This window comes from Eublepharis macularius, chromosome 9, assembly GCF_028583425.1.
Source record: "Eublepharis macularius isolate TG4126 chromosome 9, MPM_Emac_v1.0, whole genome shotgun sequence".
Lineage (NCBI taxonomy): Eukaryota > Metazoa > Chordata > Lepidosauria > Squamata > Eublepharidae > Eublepharis > Eublepharis macularius.
In genome coordinates this window covers 69,524,300-69,542,720 of record NC_072798.1, presented here as the reverse complement: position 1 = coordinate 69,542,720, position 18,421 = coordinate 69,524,300, and the positions used below count along the sequence as shown (strand labels likewise).

At 42.8% G+C, this 18,421-nt stretch overlaps 1 protein-coding gene across 1 annotated transcript in view; it reads right to left on the bottom strand.

Moving 5' to 3' along the window:
* SLC38A1 (solute carrier family 38 member 1) overlaps positions 1-594 on the bottom strand; it is a 61,153-nt gene extending 60,559 nt beyond the window's left edge. The window contains exon 1 of the mRNA XM_054989205.1: positions 282-594. The gene's annotated coding sequence lies outside the window, so the exon portion shown is untranslated. The remainder of the gene's footprint in view (positions 1-281) is intronic.
* Between the last annotated feature and the right edge of the window lie 17,827 nt (positions 595-18,421).

Genomic DNA, 18,421 nt, shown 5'->3' with positions numbered 1-18,421 from the left:
CAGAGCCGAGGGCGGCGAAGGGGGCGCCGCGAAGCAGCCCCCCGTCTGCAAACCACGCGCCTTCAACGCCGCCCGAGGAAGCCGGATCTTAGGGCCACGTTAGCCTCTGAGTAAGCGGGCGGCGAAACCAGCCCTCCATTTCGCGGCACTGCGTGATGCTGCAGCCCTTCCCGAAGAGCCCCCTCCCCGTCTCCCGGGCAAAGGCAGCCACGAGGCTCTCCTGCCGCCGCCGCCCCCCCCCCCCGTCCCCTTCGGGCGGTCTCGGCCTGCCCCCAGCCTACCTGTTAATCCAAGAGCGGCCTCGCCTCCCTGTCTTTCCCTTTCTCCGGCAAGGATCCCGAGCCAAGGTGCCTTCGCTGCCCCGCCTTCAGCTTTTTGTTGCCTGCGTCCTTTGTTACAGGAGCTGGGTGTCTCTTCCAGGCGGATCCGGCAGCTGGCAGGAGCCCCCTCGTCAGCTTCACAGCGGACGAAGATCTGTATTTTAAAACATTTTCCCCCCAAATAAAGCAAGCGGGCAGGCAAACAAAAAATGTATTTTCGACTCGGCGTGATGCGAAGAGTCTGAATGAATGAGACGTTGTGCGAGGACGACCTTCAGCTGCTGCTGCCGCCGCGTTCCCGGCTAGCGCCTCCGCCTCCTCCTGCGTGTGTGTGTGTGTGTGCGTGTGCAAGTATCTATCTGCGTCTGTGTTCGCGGCGCTGGGCAGATTGCGCGACGGGTCTTGAGCTCTTGCCCGCGTTGGCCCCGTTCATCGCCCGCGTCGCAAAGCTGTCGCCTTCGGAGGGTTCCGCGGACATTCGGCTGGAGGGCGTTTGCGCGCTCCCTCGCAGGTGATGGGCGAGCTGAGCATCTGCCCCCAGGTGCTGCCGCCAGTCTGCTGGAGAGACTCCAGATCGCATAACAAAGCAGGCAGGAAGTCGTGCCCGTTCTGTTCGCGCCAGGCAGCCGCCGTGTTTAGGCCGGATTATAACCGATGGAGGTGAAAACGGTTTTAAGAAGCCGCCTTCTTTCTTCCGGGGGAGCAAAAGCAGCCAAGCGCTGCTTTGGTAGACCCTGGCAGCGAGGTATGGCAAAAGGGAAACGTGAAGCCTGTTTTACTGCCTTTTCATATTCATGGATATTTCAGTACCTTCTCCTGCTGTGATTGTTGTAATTCTTTTGTTTGCATTAAAGAGAGGGAAAAATACTCTGGCTACATCCTGGACTTACCAACTGGTGCCTTGCCTGGCCTATTGGACCTCGCCCATTTCTGCTTGCCGGGAATCTGGCCTGGGTGCAGGAATCTTTGAATTCTCTTTGGGGCAATGGAATGCCCTGTGCTTTATTAGAGAGGTGTGAAGTCCAAATTTTCATGTAAAAGATGAAGCACTGAAAGATCATTCTGGTTTAATCTTGGTTAGCACCCCATCCTTACAGGGGGAAGGTTTTTCAGGAACTATTCCAGAGGTTACATTGTGATCCGTGATTGGACATGTACTTCATTCCCCAGTCAGAAAACACATCAGTTTGCAAAACAAATGCTAACACAGCATTTTCATGACAATGTAAAAATGTGTGAAGATGGTAATAAAAATTAGCATGAGAGAACCTCTTTCAACAAGCATGCTTCTTGAATGGAAAATATTTGTGAAATGTGTTTCATCCAGATGATATTGTGACAACTGAAAACAACGCAAAGCACAGTACAATGTTACGTGACTGTACCTTTGCAGTGCTAATGCCTCTGCCATAAATTTTTATCCTTCCGTTGTTTCCTGTAATTAAGGAATGTTTGCTGAAAATATAGAATACTGAAGTAGCTTTACACTCACTATAACTTTACAATTAGGTGCAGCCAAGGTAAAAATTATGGGCTGCATATTATTGTCTGATTCTTTCCACATTCCAGCAACTCACAGGTATGGTGCATTCATGGTTTCCAGTCTGCGGAGCCCAGAATTCAGCTGATGAAAAGCTCTTCTAGACCCTGAATATTGGTTCTCCGAGGAAGAATTAGAATTCTTTATGTGAAGCCAGAGGAATCACACACTATGACATCAAAAGAGTCATGTGATTGGGGAAAGGAAGCAGGTGACTGAGGAAGCTTTGTAAGAAGTGGCTAGAATTAATCCTTAGAGCAGTCAGAGATGGGTGACTCTGGTAGAGGGCTATTAAAGGACACTTAACTATTGAAGGTTCGAGTCCCATTTTGGTTTAAAATAAGCTACATTTGACACAGGACTTGCATCTCCATACATAATGTGTGTGCATGTATGTATATATTCAGGAATGTATATAGTCATACAAAGATAAAAAAATTACACCACTTATTGAACTGTTGAAATATGATGTCAAAGTTCTGGCAACCTGAATTTGAAACTTTGTGGCTCTTTTTGTTGGTTTCAGCAGTAGTCCTGTCTTTTAAACAAACATGCTCTGGAAAGAGGTTCACTCAAACATTTACATTCAGGAAAAGATTTACAACAAAATGATGGTCAGAAATGCTGCCAGCTAATTCTGTTATGCTCAACAAATAACCAGTGAGGCTTAGATTTGATGTCGAAGAAACTGTTTATCATGTTAAAGCATCTTGAAAGCAACAGAGGAAGTTGGTTCAAGTCCATATCTTAATATCTTTAGGAAAAATAGACGCTGCTGACAGCCTCAGGGCACGTTGACAAATGTAGGGCAGAACTGGTCTGACAACTTCTTTAAGAAAGGGGAAAGGCTGAAATTTCTTGAATACGGTGCAAACACAGTGTCAAACGACTCAAATCTGTACAGTTTCTGCTTCTGCACTATTATCTCCATTAACCCTCTAAGGTCCTATAAATGCAGAACTGAACGAAATAGCCAAGTAATACTTAGATTTAAAATGCTGACTATCTCAACTCAGCTTTTGAGAGTGTTGTAAATGTGCAAAACTCAACCTGACCAGACAATTGTGAAAATACGGGCAGCTTCCAAACTTAGATCTTTTATAAATGGCACTACTTTTGTTTTACAGCTGCACTTGGAAAGGGGTTTGCCGTTCTTGGCACTTTCTATGAACAGCAGAGGGCAAGAGAAACACAGAATGACTGATATTTAGAGCCCAGCAAATGGCATGGATGGAGTCTTATCAGCAGTGAAGTCTGCTACATAGGCAAAGCATATTGCACACAAACAATGCTGAGGACCTCTGTGTTCGTGTGAGAAATGTACATGTTTCTAACCCATAAGGCTGTAAACAGAAGTGTTAACGTATCTGAGCAGAGAAGGAAACTAGACAAGATTGCCCTTGGTCAAGGCAGGGGCTCACTGTCCTGTGTAACTCCTTGTCCCTTCTCGTGACTAGCTGAGGCAGAAGAAATTATGCAAAGCAAGCAACTGTTTGAAACGTGTTCAGTTTGTCTAATTTGTGCAGGCTGTGAAATACGGCTTTTCTTAATGCAGATTTTTTATTTTATTGTTTTTTTGCACTTGCAGTGAACATCACTGCCTAACCCAGAGACTTATAAGAAAATCATTTTAGTATAAAATAATATACGCTGGTAATAGCTCTTACTTAACAAATGGGACTTTTTCTGTCTGTATGGAGATAATTTTGTGTAGAGAAAAGGGGTGTGTGAACTGTCATGTGGCCCTTCGTTGACCATTTCATTTGGAATGAAATGTGGTGTGTGGGTTCCTCACATAACATAATTTTCTGTGTGGTGATTTAGATGGGCCTGAAGCCTGACGTGTGGTAGTTAGAGACTAAGGAGGAACAGGGAATAATTTCCAAACAGCCAGGACATAAGTACGAACTGCCTAATATGTTGAAAATTACTGCAATACATTAAATATTAGTCACATTCAAATTGGCATTAAAAGAGATTAATTGCCAGGAAATTACATTGATGGAGTCACACCCCTTGGGGCCATGGCCCTTGAATTACACTGTTACATATTTTTAAAAAGAGGTTGCTATGAGATTGTAGATATGTAGTTAATCTCTCTCTCTCTCTCTCTCTCTCTGCCATTTCAGCTTGCATTTACAAATGTATTTGTTTATTTTGTGCATTTTTATTGCCTTTTCTACAAGCATGCACAGTTCTCCCCACCCTCACAGCAACCCTGTGAGGCAGGTTGGATTGGGTGACCGGCCCAAGATCTCTGAGTAAAGTTCATGGCTGAGTGAGGATTCTCCCAGATCCTAGCCCAACACTCTGGTATACCTCGCCAGGATTCCGTAGATAAATGTTCTTAGCTGCTAAGACCCTATGTGACCTAAGGGTACCATTTTAGTTGACAACTGATCAGAGTGTATGGTAAGACAACAACTTCTACGCAAGGATGGAAAGGGTGGCCATTGTGAGACTGGTGCTGTCCATTTGATTTGGTTTGCTGAAGAGTTGTCCATTCTCTGTTACGAAGTAAGCCAATTATGATAATCTATTATGAGATACTATCTCGAACTATTGTGAGGTTTCAGCTGACAGTCATGGAGGTACTGGTTACCTTACTTTACTCACTTAAGAACTTAGCAATTTGATATTTGACCTGCCTAGCTAATATGAAAATACTGTAATCGTTGTATACTGTAACAAGGCCTACCATTGCAAAGGATTTTCATTTCTTATTTTTAGAATATCTTGGATGATGTACATATCTAATTTCAGGTTTTTACCTCATAGGGTAGCACTCTAACCGTTTTGATACTCAGTCCAAATTACTTAGACACATTATATGTATGTAACATGTTAAAATGCAGATAGATCAAGTTGTACATATTCAGCTGTCACTGAAACTGTCAAGTTTTGAAAGTGAGACTTAGAACAGTTGCTGTGAAGAATAGCTGGTCTTAATATAAATATATTGCATATATCTGATCTGAGTCATTAAAAGCAGCAATTCTGCTCCTGCCCCTCCCTGCATGACTTTGCTGGGAGGCCCATGGAGACAGAGAGAGTCAGCACGGGGCCTGTTTGATTGGGCCAATTAGGAATGGGCAGGAGGAGCTATAAATGGGACTGCAACGCTGCCTGCATCCTGAAGAGGATGTTTCCCAAAGTTTCTCTACATGAGATATCTGACAGGTGGAGAGCACGTTTTGGGAGATGCAATGGTTGCCAGAAAGGGTAGTTTAAAAAGACAGAGCCAGCAGCAGGGCAAAGGCTTTGCTATACACTGGAGCTGTGTGAAGGGGCTGTGAAATGCCAGAGGGGAAACTTCAGCCCATTATAACCTCTCCAGGTCCAAGCCCAGCTCTGGAAGGCAGCTCCAGACCATTTCCATTCCTTGCCGCCCTCTGGTTGCAATCTCACAGTTTTAGACTGAAGAGGTGAAATTAACAAATCCTTTGAGCAGTGATCTCCACTGGCTCTGTCTTTTTAAACTACACTTCCTGGATAAAATTGCATCTGCCTACACTTGACGAACGCACACCGAGGGATCTTGTGTAGAGAGACTCTCAGATCATAGTTTCAGATCTTTAGAAGCTAGAAGGGCTGGGACACGTACGTCTCTTGTGGTTGTCCTGGTTCTTGACCCAAGGGCCAGGGAGAAGGTATCTGGCATGTTCCTCTCAAACACCTGTCAGTGTTTGGCAAGGAAGAAGATGTCCTGAAGATTGGTCAGAAGTTCAGAGCCCAGATGGACTCACCAGATGTTCAGGGATGATGACTCCTCTGCATTGTGCTCAGCAGGGCTTTTTTTCAGCTGGAACGCGGTGGAACAGAGTTCCGAAACCTCTTCAAAATGGTCACATGGCCGGTGGCCCCACCCCCTGATCTCCAGACAGAGGAGAGTTTAGATCGCCCTCCGCACCATGGCGCGAAGGGCGATCTAAACTCCCCTCTGTCTGGAGATCAGGGGGTGGGGCCACCAGCCATGTGACCATTTTCTTCTAGGGCAACCCACTGAGTTCCACCACCTCTTTTCCCAGAAAAAAAGCCCTGGTGCTCAGCAATCACTCACACTATGTTAGAGCTGAATGATTATTGTGTATGTTGCAAATCTCTTATACTCAATGAAGCTGTGGTGTGTTTAACATGCAAAAGCTAGTGTCAGCCTTCCAACAGAACCAGTATTTTATGCAGTGGAAATATTTTCCAGTAGAAGTGAACTATTGGGACTAACCCTCCATTACTTATTTCAGCATTTAGAGTGCACACACCAATTAATGTAGCTCATTATTATATGTTTGGGGAAACTATTTTGTTTTTCATGAGTTATTGTCTGGACATTTAAAACAGTCTTAAGTTTTTGATGTGAATGCTCTAAAATTATCATTTGAAAACCAGTTATGAAAAGTGAACGGGATATATGAAAGCATTTCTCTCAGTATAAATTTGATACTAGGCACAAAAGTTTCAGTGAACAACATGGCCGTGTAAAGTTGATAAAAACTGAAAGTAATGTTAGGTAACAAATTATTTTAGGATGCTCAGACCAAAGGTTTGCTGTATCCCTGTAAACATTTCCTGTGGATTTTGTAGCATTTTATAATTGAACATGAAGTTCATGGAATATATCATGACATTCTATAGACATTCTGGAGAATGTTGCTGAATCAGGTCATATGTAATATGGACTAAATAACTTAATAATTAAAATAATAATAATCCTTATACAAAGCAGTATCAGTCTGGAGAGAAGATGCTTTTTCAGCAGATCCCTACCTATAGCCCATTAACAGCAAGCTAAGTTAATCTCCCTTTTCCAGGCAAAAGAATTCAAGGTCTTAGACAAAGTCCAAGGGAAATAATTACAGACTGTCCTCCCCTCATCCCTTATTGATTTTAGTGTCTTGGGCTTTACCCATCAAATGTGAGCAACCAGGAAAAGGAACATTTAAATAGATTGCTAAAATGGTCTTGCAAACTAGCGAGTTTGGTGCAATGGTTAAGAGTAGCAGGACTTTAATCTGCAGAACTGGGTTTGATTTCTCACTCCTCCACTTGAAGCCAGCTGGGTGACCTTGAGTCAGCCACTGCTTCCCAGAGCGCTCTCAGCCCCACCCACCTCACAGGGTGTTTGTTGTGGGGATAATAATAACATACTTTGTAAACTGCTCTGATTGGGCATTAATTTGTCCTGAAGGGCAGTATATAAATAGAACGTTGTTATTGTTGTTATCACAAGACAGACGCCTTATCAGAAGCATTTCAAGATCACTAGTTTCGCCCCACTAACCAGTTCAGGGAAGAAAACAGGAGCAAGGGACCAAGTCACTTCCTTTCTCCCCCTTGTTCACTTGTGGCAGCCTGCTTGAAAGTCGCTGGACTGGTCTCTCCTGTGGACTGGAAAGACAAAGGCAGCACACAGTTGCTTTTGAATATCTTCTTCATCCTTACAAGCTTAGCGAAGCAAAGAGATAACTTCTAGTTAAAAGAGGAGAGCAGTTGCTGTGGGACAGATTTATCCCACAGCTTTCTGGTTGTGTCTTTAGGCCTGGCTGACACATGTGGCAGAATGAAAGGGTAATGAGCTGGCTGTGTGCAATGGCCAGAATGGATGGTACACTTCATACTGCAGGTGAAGGATTACATTTGCCAAAGCTCCCCTGCGCTAATAAGTAAAAATTAACATAGCATGCGAATGCATAGGGATCTCTACATTGTGGTATTAATTACATGATTCCCCTATATATATGGCATGTTACAGCCTTTTCTGACACATCGGAACTTATTATTCTGTAGCCCATCCAGGGGTCATTTTGTAGAAAAAGAGCTGGAGGAACTCATTAGCATAACTCATTAGCATAACTCATTAGCATATGCCACACCCCTTGACATCACCAGAAGTGTGCCATTAGCATAACTGATTTGCATATGCCACACCCCCTGACATCGCCTATCCTGGCTGTTTTGGACCCAATCCTGGCCATTCAGGGCTGAAATTGGGCCCAAACTGGCAAAAAGGGGCTGAAAAGGGGCCCAAAAGGGGGTTGAAAAGGGGCCCAAAAAGGGCACAAAATGGTCAGGATCGGGCCGCTGCTGAGCAGGAGAGTGATCTACTGCCCATCAGAGGCCTGATCCGGGCTGTTTCGGCCCCAATCCAGGACGAAACGGGCCCAAAATGGCTGAGTCAGGTGGGCGGGGCCGCCTGTCATCTGACCTCTTTGGGGAACTGCCAGAACTGCGTTCCTGCGCGTTCCCCCTCGAAATGAGCCCTGCGCCCATCAATAGAGGACCTTTGAGCCTTAACCATACATTTTTAAAAAAATGATTAAGGCAGTTGCTCAGTCTTAAATGGCTTTGGCAGCATTTGCATTCCTGTCTTGCCAGAGGAATCTTGTATTCCATGCTGTGAAATCCATGTCCTTCAAGCAACCCCAATTGTTATTCTGAACAGCCTCTGTTCTCTCAGGTCTAACTCTGCCTCGTGTCAAGGAGAGATATAGCCTGTGGGCTTCTACCATCAAATATTTCAATATAACAGATACTTTCATTTCCTTCAGGGATATCCTATTCTTATGGAAGTGGCATTTTGAGGGCATTTATGCATACAAAGTTCTGTTCTGGATGACTCTGGTCAGACCTGATTCAGATATAGGCATGCAGTTCAGAAGACCTGAGTATCCAATCAACTTTTCTGTATCAAATCATTTAACTCCTGGCCAGAGGTACACCACAGATAACTTCTTTGGTTTGTTACTGGGTATAGTACACAAGTAATACAATTATGGAGTCTTTGCTTCCTTTTTATTCTTTTATTCTTATAATATGCCTACTTAATATACTTAATAACAACTCAATCAACCGAAAATTATACCATCCACTATAACAAATACAAAGACCATTAAGGAGAGCAATTACATGAGTCCAAAAGGTATCTTACCCAAAGATAAGAAGATCACAGGCAAGGAGCCCCTTCAAAGAAGAAGCTCACTATCAATTTAGCTCGTCATATTTATGGGGTTTCAGAACCTCTTCTTAACAATAGCTGCTTCAGAGACTCAAATTCTTGGCTAACTTATTATTTTATGATTTCATACACCAAACAAGATTATCCATATACATTTTCTTGAAACGTATGACAATAGCTAGTTTCTACTTTTTGTGTTAAAAGAGTCTGTGTAGAATTAGTGAGTACAAGTTTCTCATACATCTGAATAGCTTTTGGCTCTCCACCAGTATGCCATAATATTGCCAGCTTCTATGACATTAGACATTCTGGCTGTTCTCAGATACTCCCTGCACCTGGGGCTTGGTACACTGTATGCATTACTATGTTAAGATGCATTAGTATGAGTTAGCTCTTCTAATTCACACATGGCAATACAACTGTGTAACACTATTGTTTTATGCCCCTCTACAAGGCTATTTTATCCTAGGCCTCTAGGCTTCCTTTGTGGCCTGTTTAGTAACGGGGCCAGGCTAACCCTGTTTCTGTGTGCACAGGTGTCTTGAATAACTTTCTTGGTCATATCCAGCAATTGTTCCCCTATAGTTCTAGCTCTATTCAGGCCAGTTCATGTCTGCCTATGATGTCTGCTGATGTGCTGATGAAACAGTCAGTATGCCTTATCCAAAATATGTTTGCTAATATAGCTAGGATTTTATTTTTTTCAATAACCAATCCACTAGGATACATCGATTTCTATATTAGATCTTTTCAAAAATTTCTTTGGCCAGAAAATAGCGCTTTGAGGGAGTGGGGAACAAACCCTTTTCTAAACATTAGAATGGTTCTAGCTGTGAATATGCCTCCCAGATCTTTAATCAAATTGTTGAGGGCGGGGGAACACATCTGACATTTCGATCTATCCATAAGACCCAGCACTAATCCAATTCATAAATCTAAGCATAAAATATGATCTTCAGTCTGCATATGTCAAACTCATCTGAGAAATCTGACAAGAAACAAAAAGCAACAAAATAGCTCTAATGTGTTGCCTAATAAACGTGAAAAATGGGGGGCTTGATCTACTTTGTTTGATCTTCTTTAAAGCTTAATACTGGCCATCAGAAAACTAGTCCTAAATATATATCAGAGAACGATAAGAGACAAATGATAGTAAAAAGGTACTATTAGGTTATATAATGTAATAGTCACGAGGAAATGAAAATTGTATCTAAATTTAGCAACTTATCAGAATCATAATGCACAGCATGATAGGATTTTTTTCAGGGAAGCTTACATGGCTAAAGAGTAATAAGCTCAAGCAAGCTTGTTTTAATAAAAGACTGTGTGATTATTACCATGTGGTTCTGATTCCAGGTGCCTCCCTCAAGTACACCAGTGAGCTCCTGGGTGAGAAGGCATCAACAATTTATTTTCTCCTCACTAGAGACCCAAATTGGTCTGCTTTTCGCCTCAGTGAGGCTCTCTCTCCCCATCCATTTTATCCTAACACTAACCCTATGAACTTTATGGCTGAGTGGGGATTTGAACCAGGGTTCCCCAAGTTATGTCCCACACTCTAACCCATGGTCCCCCCCCCCCACCTTCAGCAAACAAAGAGGCTCTATAGGTTCAACCTTTCCCCCTGCTCACTAAGTTAATGAGGTGAATAAGTGAGCTCTGTGTGCACATTAGGGCACGTTACATGCAGTCGTCTAGATTAGAGAATGCATTTTCATGTTGCTTTTCTTCCTTATGTGATCTCTGGAGATTCAGTCCATAAAAAACCACTTCAGTAAAGGGAGATGGACAAGACGACAAAAGGAAGGCAAGATGCATCTATGCTTTGCTTTGACTATTCAGATGCAGCCAGATCAATATAACTGGCAATTGTCATATACTCACTATTGAGCTGACAGCAAATAATTTCCCCCCAATGTAGGAAGGAAGTGAAAAGGAGAAAAGCAATGTGAGATTACAATACTTCCATCTTCCTCTGTGCTGCTGTTGGTAGGCCTTTTATCTTGTTGCCATCAGGCCTCTATTTTGTTGTCTTTTCTCTCTACCCCTCCTGCCCACTATCTCAGAGTCTCTCTACACAAGACACCTGGGCACATGTTGGTCAAGTGCTGGGAGATGCAATGTTAGCTGGGAAGCATAGTTTTAAAAGACAGAGCCAGCAGAGATCGCTCCGGAAGGGATGGATTCTCGCATAGTCCTCTGCCACCTCTGTCGTGCCGGACTATATCCCCTTCCAGAGCCTGCAACCTGCCACCCTTGCTGCTTAAAACTTTGAATTAACCGAGCTCTTCTTTATCAGGCACATGGGGCCCAGAAAATGAAGCTGAGAGCCAGCAGAGAATTTACATATTTATACCATGCTTCTCTGCAATAGAGCCCCATAGTGGCTTGCCACATTGTTCTCCCTTCATCCATTTTATGCTCACAGCAATCTAGTGAGATACGTTAGGTTAACAGAGAGTGACTGGCCAGAGGACACCCAGCAAGTTTCCCTGGCTGAATAGGTCTTTGAAACTGGGTTTCCCAGATCCTAGCCCCATACTTCCATCACTACACCATGTTGGCATAAGAATGGGAATAATTCTGCATACATATTACACTCACTGGACACAAACAACCCTTTCTCTTTGCCTGATCTTCAGACCGTTAGGCAGAACCCCTCAGTAACTAATGAATACTAGTATTCTGGCTCTGTAGAATGAAAGCCTTAGAAAGAATTAAAATCCACACCAGCATTCCTTTAGCAGAGCAGGGCTTTTTTTCAGCTGGAACGCGGTGGAACGGAGTTTCAGTTCCGGAACCTCTTGAAAATGGTCACATGGCTGGTGGCCCCGCCCCCTGATCTCCAGACAGAGGGGAGTTTAGATTGCCCTCCGTGCTGTTTTCCCAGAAAATAAGCCCTGCAGCAGAGGAAAACAGGCAGAACAGAACTTTAAATGCTGTGCTTATTTTCCACTTCCACGTAATAGAACCGGAAGACTTGTGAAGACATGGGTGATCAAATGTCCTCATACCCTTTCTTCCTCTTGCTTTTTCTCTTTCCCTCCACAGCAGCGCACCAGCTATTATACTGGTTTTATACCAGTATAATATACCAGTACAATATACTGGTATTATACCAACTATTATACTGGTTTGCTAAATAGGCGGCCTACTATTCTATTCCAGCTCAGTGTCACAGTTATGTTAAGATTCCCTCTAACTGCTTATTGATACAAAGCTGATGTCCTCAGAGCAAAGAAAACTATAAATACATGTATTTTAAAAAGATAGTCGCCTTGATAAAGTCATTAGTAAAATACTTAATTGACATCATTAACAAAGGAATTGACTTTTTTTCCACAGGCATATCTGGTAATATTTATAAAAAGTAGTTAAACAAAAAAGCACTTTGTTCAAAAGTTATCAGGTTACCCAAGTCTTCGTTTAATATGCTGCTCATGCTTATTCTAATGTGATGTCCTTTCCTTATTTAAGTTATGCATCCTACAGACACCCTGAAATTTATCGATTGATTTCTTATTTAAGAATTTTTTCTCCTGACTTTCTGCTGAAACTATCAACTATGAGAATAAACAAGACTTTTAAAAGCAAAAATTAAACAATTAACGACCAGAGGTTGGATCCAGCCAGCTTTTCCACTCAACTTTGCCCAGTTTCCCTCCTTACTACAGCCTCATTCTACATGGCTTTTGTACATGCTGTTCACATAATATCCAACACAGGCTTTTTTGGAGGTCAAAGGGGACACCTCCATCCTTTTTCACTAGCAGAAAGCTGGCTGGCTCCAACTTAATTTTTAAAAAAGCACAACAAAAATGCAATAGAACAATAAAGCATTTATCATGATCAAAGCAGAACAAAGCAGCAGAAAACATGTCACTAAATAGCTCAGGGGTTGTGTAATGATCTGAAATGAAATATAAGACACACAACAAGATTTAATGTAGCCTGGAAGATCTTTAAATATCTTTTAAAAGACAACATAAAATGCAATGTGTGCATTGTAAGTTAGTGATATAGGTGTCAGCTGTCTATCTTTTCTGTGCTGAGGAACTTTTTTATTTCCTCTCTGCTGAATCTCAGAAATGCATGTGAAGGACCATTCATGATTATTTGTGTGGCATCAGCAGCATATAACATCCGGTATTTGATTGACTGCAGGTAATTTATGATGGATTTAAATTCAAATCCCGCTAAGTGCTCCAAAGCCAATAGGGCTACCCAGTGGCTTAAAATGAAGGCGCGAGAGTACCAAATGGCTTTTCAAAGTGCTACTAGGGGCAATGAGGTGCTGGTGGCTATCCTTGTGGTTCTGGATTCCTGCTTTCACAATGGTTGGCTGAGGGAGCCTTGTAGGGCTGTGGTCTAAACACAGGCAGTCCTGCTTATGAGTACACGTGATGGAAGCAAGTCCAGACATGTAAACCATTGACACACACAGTCTTCAAATCAAAACGTATACCTTAATGGCACTAAATCAATTAATTTACATGTATTTCAGTAGTTTTGGCATTTGAATTGGCTCAAGAAATTTTGGTGTCCAAGGAAAAAATCCAGACTGTGCACCCCATCTCAATAAAATGTAATACTAAACCAAATCATATTTGTGTGACTTTATTTGGTACTTCAAAATCTTCTCCCTGAGGTGGTTCACTTCTCTTTTCCTAAAGGAAGGGCTGGTTTTGGTTGTCATGTGGCAAAGGTTTTATGTTTGTAGTTTTTAAATCCTTTCTTACCACTTTCCAGACAAAAGGGTTGGCTTCAGAACAACAAACTTTTAGGATCCCTTAAAGAATAACATATGTATTGTGGCATTAGCTTTTATAATATGTCAGATGCATGACTTCCAATAGGTATGTGTTACTTCTAATTTTTATACACATACCTGATGAGTGTAACATGTCATGAGACCTGGGCTGAATCCACATTACCTCCGCGCATCCCAGTGTTGCACTAAATGTTCTCTAAACACCCGGAAGTATAGCGTCTTTCAAGCGCGATTTCTGAATCGCGCTAGAAAGACGCTATACTTCTGGGTGTTTAGTGAACATTTAGTGCAACACCAGGACACGCGGAGGTAATGTGGATTCAGACCCGTGTAGTGGATAAGAGTGGCAGGACTCTAATATGGAGAACCAGGTCTGATTCCTCACTCCTTTGCTTGAAGCCAGCTGGCTGACCTTAGGTCAGTCTCAGCTTCTTGGAGCTCTCTCAGTCCCATGCACCTCACAAGGTGATTGTCATGAGGATAATAATACTTTGCAAATCGCTCTGAGTGGGCGTTAAGTTGTCCTAAAAAGGTAAAGGTGCAAGCACCAAGTTATTACTGACCCATGGGGGGAATGTTGCATCACAATGTTTTCTTGGCAGACTTTTTACGGGGTGGTTTGCCATTGCCTTCCCCAGTCATCTACACTTTATGCTCAGGAAACTGGGTACTCATTTTACCAACCTTGGAAAGCTGGAAGGCTGAGTCAACCTTGAGCCAGCTACTTGAACCCGGCTTCCACCAGGATCGAACTCAGGTTGTGAGCAGAACTTGGACTGCAGTACTGCAGCTTGCCACTCTGCGCCACGGGGCTCTTCTTAAGTTGTCCTAAAGGGCAGTATATAAATCAAATGTTGTTGTTATTATTATGAAGGTTAAAATTTGCCTTGAGTCTCAGTGAGAAAGGTGGACTATAAATAACAAATAAATGCCCAAACAAACAGTTTCTACAATGTTGATAGCAACAACATTCATTGGTCCTTGTACCATACAAGCTACCAAATATCACTGAACTGACTAATCTGGCCTGAAACAGAATAGTCTATCCACCATCTTCCTAAAAAAGCATCCATCACCCGATACACCAACTGTTCCTGTTTACCAGGAACACTCTCTATTTTCTGGTCTCTGGTCAATCATTGGTCCTATTTTGTCTCTAGTACTATATACCTAACATACAGTAAGATGTACCACACCATCAAGTGTTCAGCCACTTAGAATCCAAATGTGTACGAGCTGTGTGCATGTAGGCTCTCTCCAGGCAATCAAAAACCTGCCAGAAATCTGAATAAACCCGTGTGAGGGCGAAGTTAGTGGGGGGCCATGCAAGTGACAGGTGAGGGGGCCAGCATCATTTGCCCAATGAACAAATGTGAATAGATTTTGAAAGAAGGGTGGAACAGGCTATTGCAGGGTTAATGAAAACAGCTGATGGACTAGAGCAGTGGTCTTCATCCCCTGGTTCTGGATTACCAAGTGAGTCAGAGAGTCCCTGATTGTTAGCCAAAAATATTCCTGCTAGTTTTGATGTTGCCTTTTAGAACATCTTAAAGTCTCCTTTCCACCCGGTGTAGGTTCCTCAAGGTAGTGAACAATCAAAGCCACTAAAATAGCTTTTAAAATACATATTATAAAAACAATTGAAAACAACAATTCAACAAAACACACAAAACACATAAACAGGAAGGACAGTCAGTGAGGGACTGTTAAATGAAACAGTTTTCACCTGCTGGCAGATGACAATGATTGAGGAGGATAGATGAATCTCCCTGGGGAGGGAATTCCATAATTTTGGTGCCATAACTAAGAGGGCTTATTTCATTCATCTAGCCTCCGATTGCAAGGGCATCCAAAGAAAGACCACCGAAGAAGACCACAATGATTGGGTAGGTTCATATGGGAGTGGGCAGCCCTTAAGGTAAGTTGGTCCCAAGCTGTATAAGGCTTTAAAGTTTAACTCCAGCATGTAGAATTGGGCTCAGAGACAAGTTCAGAGCTAGCATAGGTGGAGCAAGACTGGAGTGCTATGGACCCTGTAACTAGAGCTGCCATTTTCCTGCCGTGGTGTTGGTGGGGAATCTCCCAACCTTCTCATTTTCCACTGCCACTCTTTTAATCTGAACTCACTTTTTAATTATTATTATTTATTAAATTTATATTCTGCCCTCCCCATAAATGGGCTCAGGGCGGATTACAGCATATAAATAAATTAAAGGTAAAATGCAATAAATAAAACAATAAAATCAGAAATTTCACAGATTCAAGTTCAGCGGCATAACAGCTCTACAACATAACTTCTAGTATCCCGGGACAGGGTTCCTTTCACCCTTCCCTGTAACCCATATATAAGGAGAGATGTGAGTTGATGTTCAAAATCACTGCTCGCATGTGGGGGTAGATGGTTATGTGGCCTCATCACTGATAGGAGATCGGGAGGGAGGCTGATTTAGTGGATCTGCATGCTGGTCTCAACCATATAACTGGTGGAACAGCTCTGTTTTGCAGGCCCCCCGAAAGGACACCAGGTTTTGACAGGCCCGAGTGTCCTCCAACAGTTCCACCAGGTTGGGGCCAGGACCAAAAATGTCCAGGCCCTGGTTGAGGCCAGTCAAACCTCCCTGGGGCCCGGTACCACCAGTAGGTGTTTTCTTGCTGATCTAAGTCCGGTATACATATGGGGAGAGGCAGTTCCTCAGCTATGCTGGTCCCAGTCCATTTAGGGCTTTATAGATTAAGACCAAAACCTTGAACCTGATCTGGAACTCCACAGGGAGTCACTGTAGCTGCTGCAGAATTGGAGTTACATGTGCCCTGTACTTTCTTTTCTATCCTGGTATTGTTAAATTATCTGGCTAACTACTGGTTTAAATAGGCTTTTTTGCTTTTCTTTAAAAAAGGCAATACTTCACAAAACTCACACTTGTGTTGGGTTATATGCAACATGTTATGATGATCTTTAGTTTATTCAATAAATTCCACAATACCAGTCCACAAATCAGCATGGAAAAGTGTGCAACCTACTGACGTAAATGCAAACTGAGTTGCTCAAGGACTTGTGACAAAAAGCTGTTCTGTTCCAGATTGTTATATCTGGTTGGTGGCCCTGTTCCAATTTAGAGAAGCATCCAAAACACCAAACACTTCATCACTTCATTGATTTACCATCTTAGCTAAGCAATCAAGAACTGAGAAAGAATGAACCTCTCTTCTAAAAGTTGCTTTCCATAATATGGTCCTTCTTATAATACTGAAGCCAAGAAAAAAAATCTTATTTTAAGAGGCAGGTATTCTAAAAATTCAGGGAATGCAATGGATGGTCATCTCTCTAAAGCACTATACACAGGTTGGGGTGCCAGTGCTGGAATGTGAATGGGCATGTTGCAATTTTAACACATAAAGATGGTGCACATTATGTCATTGTGTTAGTGGAGGCAGCAACATCTACCGAACCCCTCCCTTACATACTGGTATCAAAAGTCTAGAAGATTCCCTTAGGGGATTTTATTTATTTAGGAAATTTACAAGCTACCCTGATTAAGCCCACTCTGATCACACCTCAAGCAGTGTTGGACCTGGTAGCACTTGAATGGAGATCACGATGGAAGAAATACAAAAGCGTGATTATATACTGCCCTTCTGTACAGATGATTGCCACACTCAGAGCATCAAACAAAATCAGTGTTATTATTCCCATAATACAGCTGGGGAGCTGGGGCTGAGAGGAGTGGCTGCCCAAGGCCACCTACTGAGCTCATGGTAGTAGCTGGATTCAAACCAGCAGAGTGCTGACTCGCAACCCAACCACTTAACCACTATGCTATAGCAGTACAGTGTCAATATGCAGAGGCAGGCAACGGCAAACCACCTTTGTCTCTTGCCTTGAAATCCCTATGAAGTAAAACCCCAATGGAGCTGCAAGTTGATGGCATGTTACACACACAATTTACATGCTCCCTTTCTACCTCCTATGGTAAAAGGTGTAAACACCGAGTCATTTCTGACCCATGGGGGGACAGTGCATCACGTTTTCTTGGCAGACTTCTTACAGGGGGGGGGTTGCCATTGCCTTCCCTAGTCATCTATACTTTACCCCCAGGAAACTGGGTACTCATTTTACCATCCTCTGAAGGATGGAAGGCTTCGTCAACCTTGAGCCGGCTACCTGAACCCAGCTTCCGCCAGGATCGAACTCAGGTCGTGAGCAGAGCTTAGGCTGCAGTAGTGCAGCTTACCACTCTGTGCCACGGGGCTCTTGCCTCCTATGAGATCCCCAATAATAAAGAACGATAATGTTCAAGCATTAAAACTTCATCACAATACCATTTTAGGTAACAGAAAATGATTAGTCACCTTCAATACTTCGAGCAAAAGCCTTCTGTTAGAGAAACAAACTGAGATCCAGTGTGCTGTGGTAGTCAGAACATCAGACTAGGATCTGGGACACTCAAGTTCAAATTCCCACTTTGCCATGCAAGCTTGCTGAGTGACTTGGGCCAGTTGCACCCTCTCACCACAAACTACCTTACAGGCTTATTGTGAAGATAAAGTGTTAGCTACTTTGGGGCTCTATTGGGGAGTAACGTAGGGTATTAAAGAAAGGCCTGTACCTGGCAATCTACTTAGTACAGACATTTTATCTGAATACAGTTCTTGATGATCTTTCCTAGTTTCTCTCAAGAATCAGAAAGTAGTCACAATCTGGGTTGTGGTTTAAAACTTGCAATTGGCTGAGTTTTTTCAATAGATAGAAGAGTTAGAGGCACACATGCTGGTGGGGGGTATACTTCTTCAGCTATCATAGCCCAAGTATTCTTAAATAGCAGAGGGTTAACTTTTCC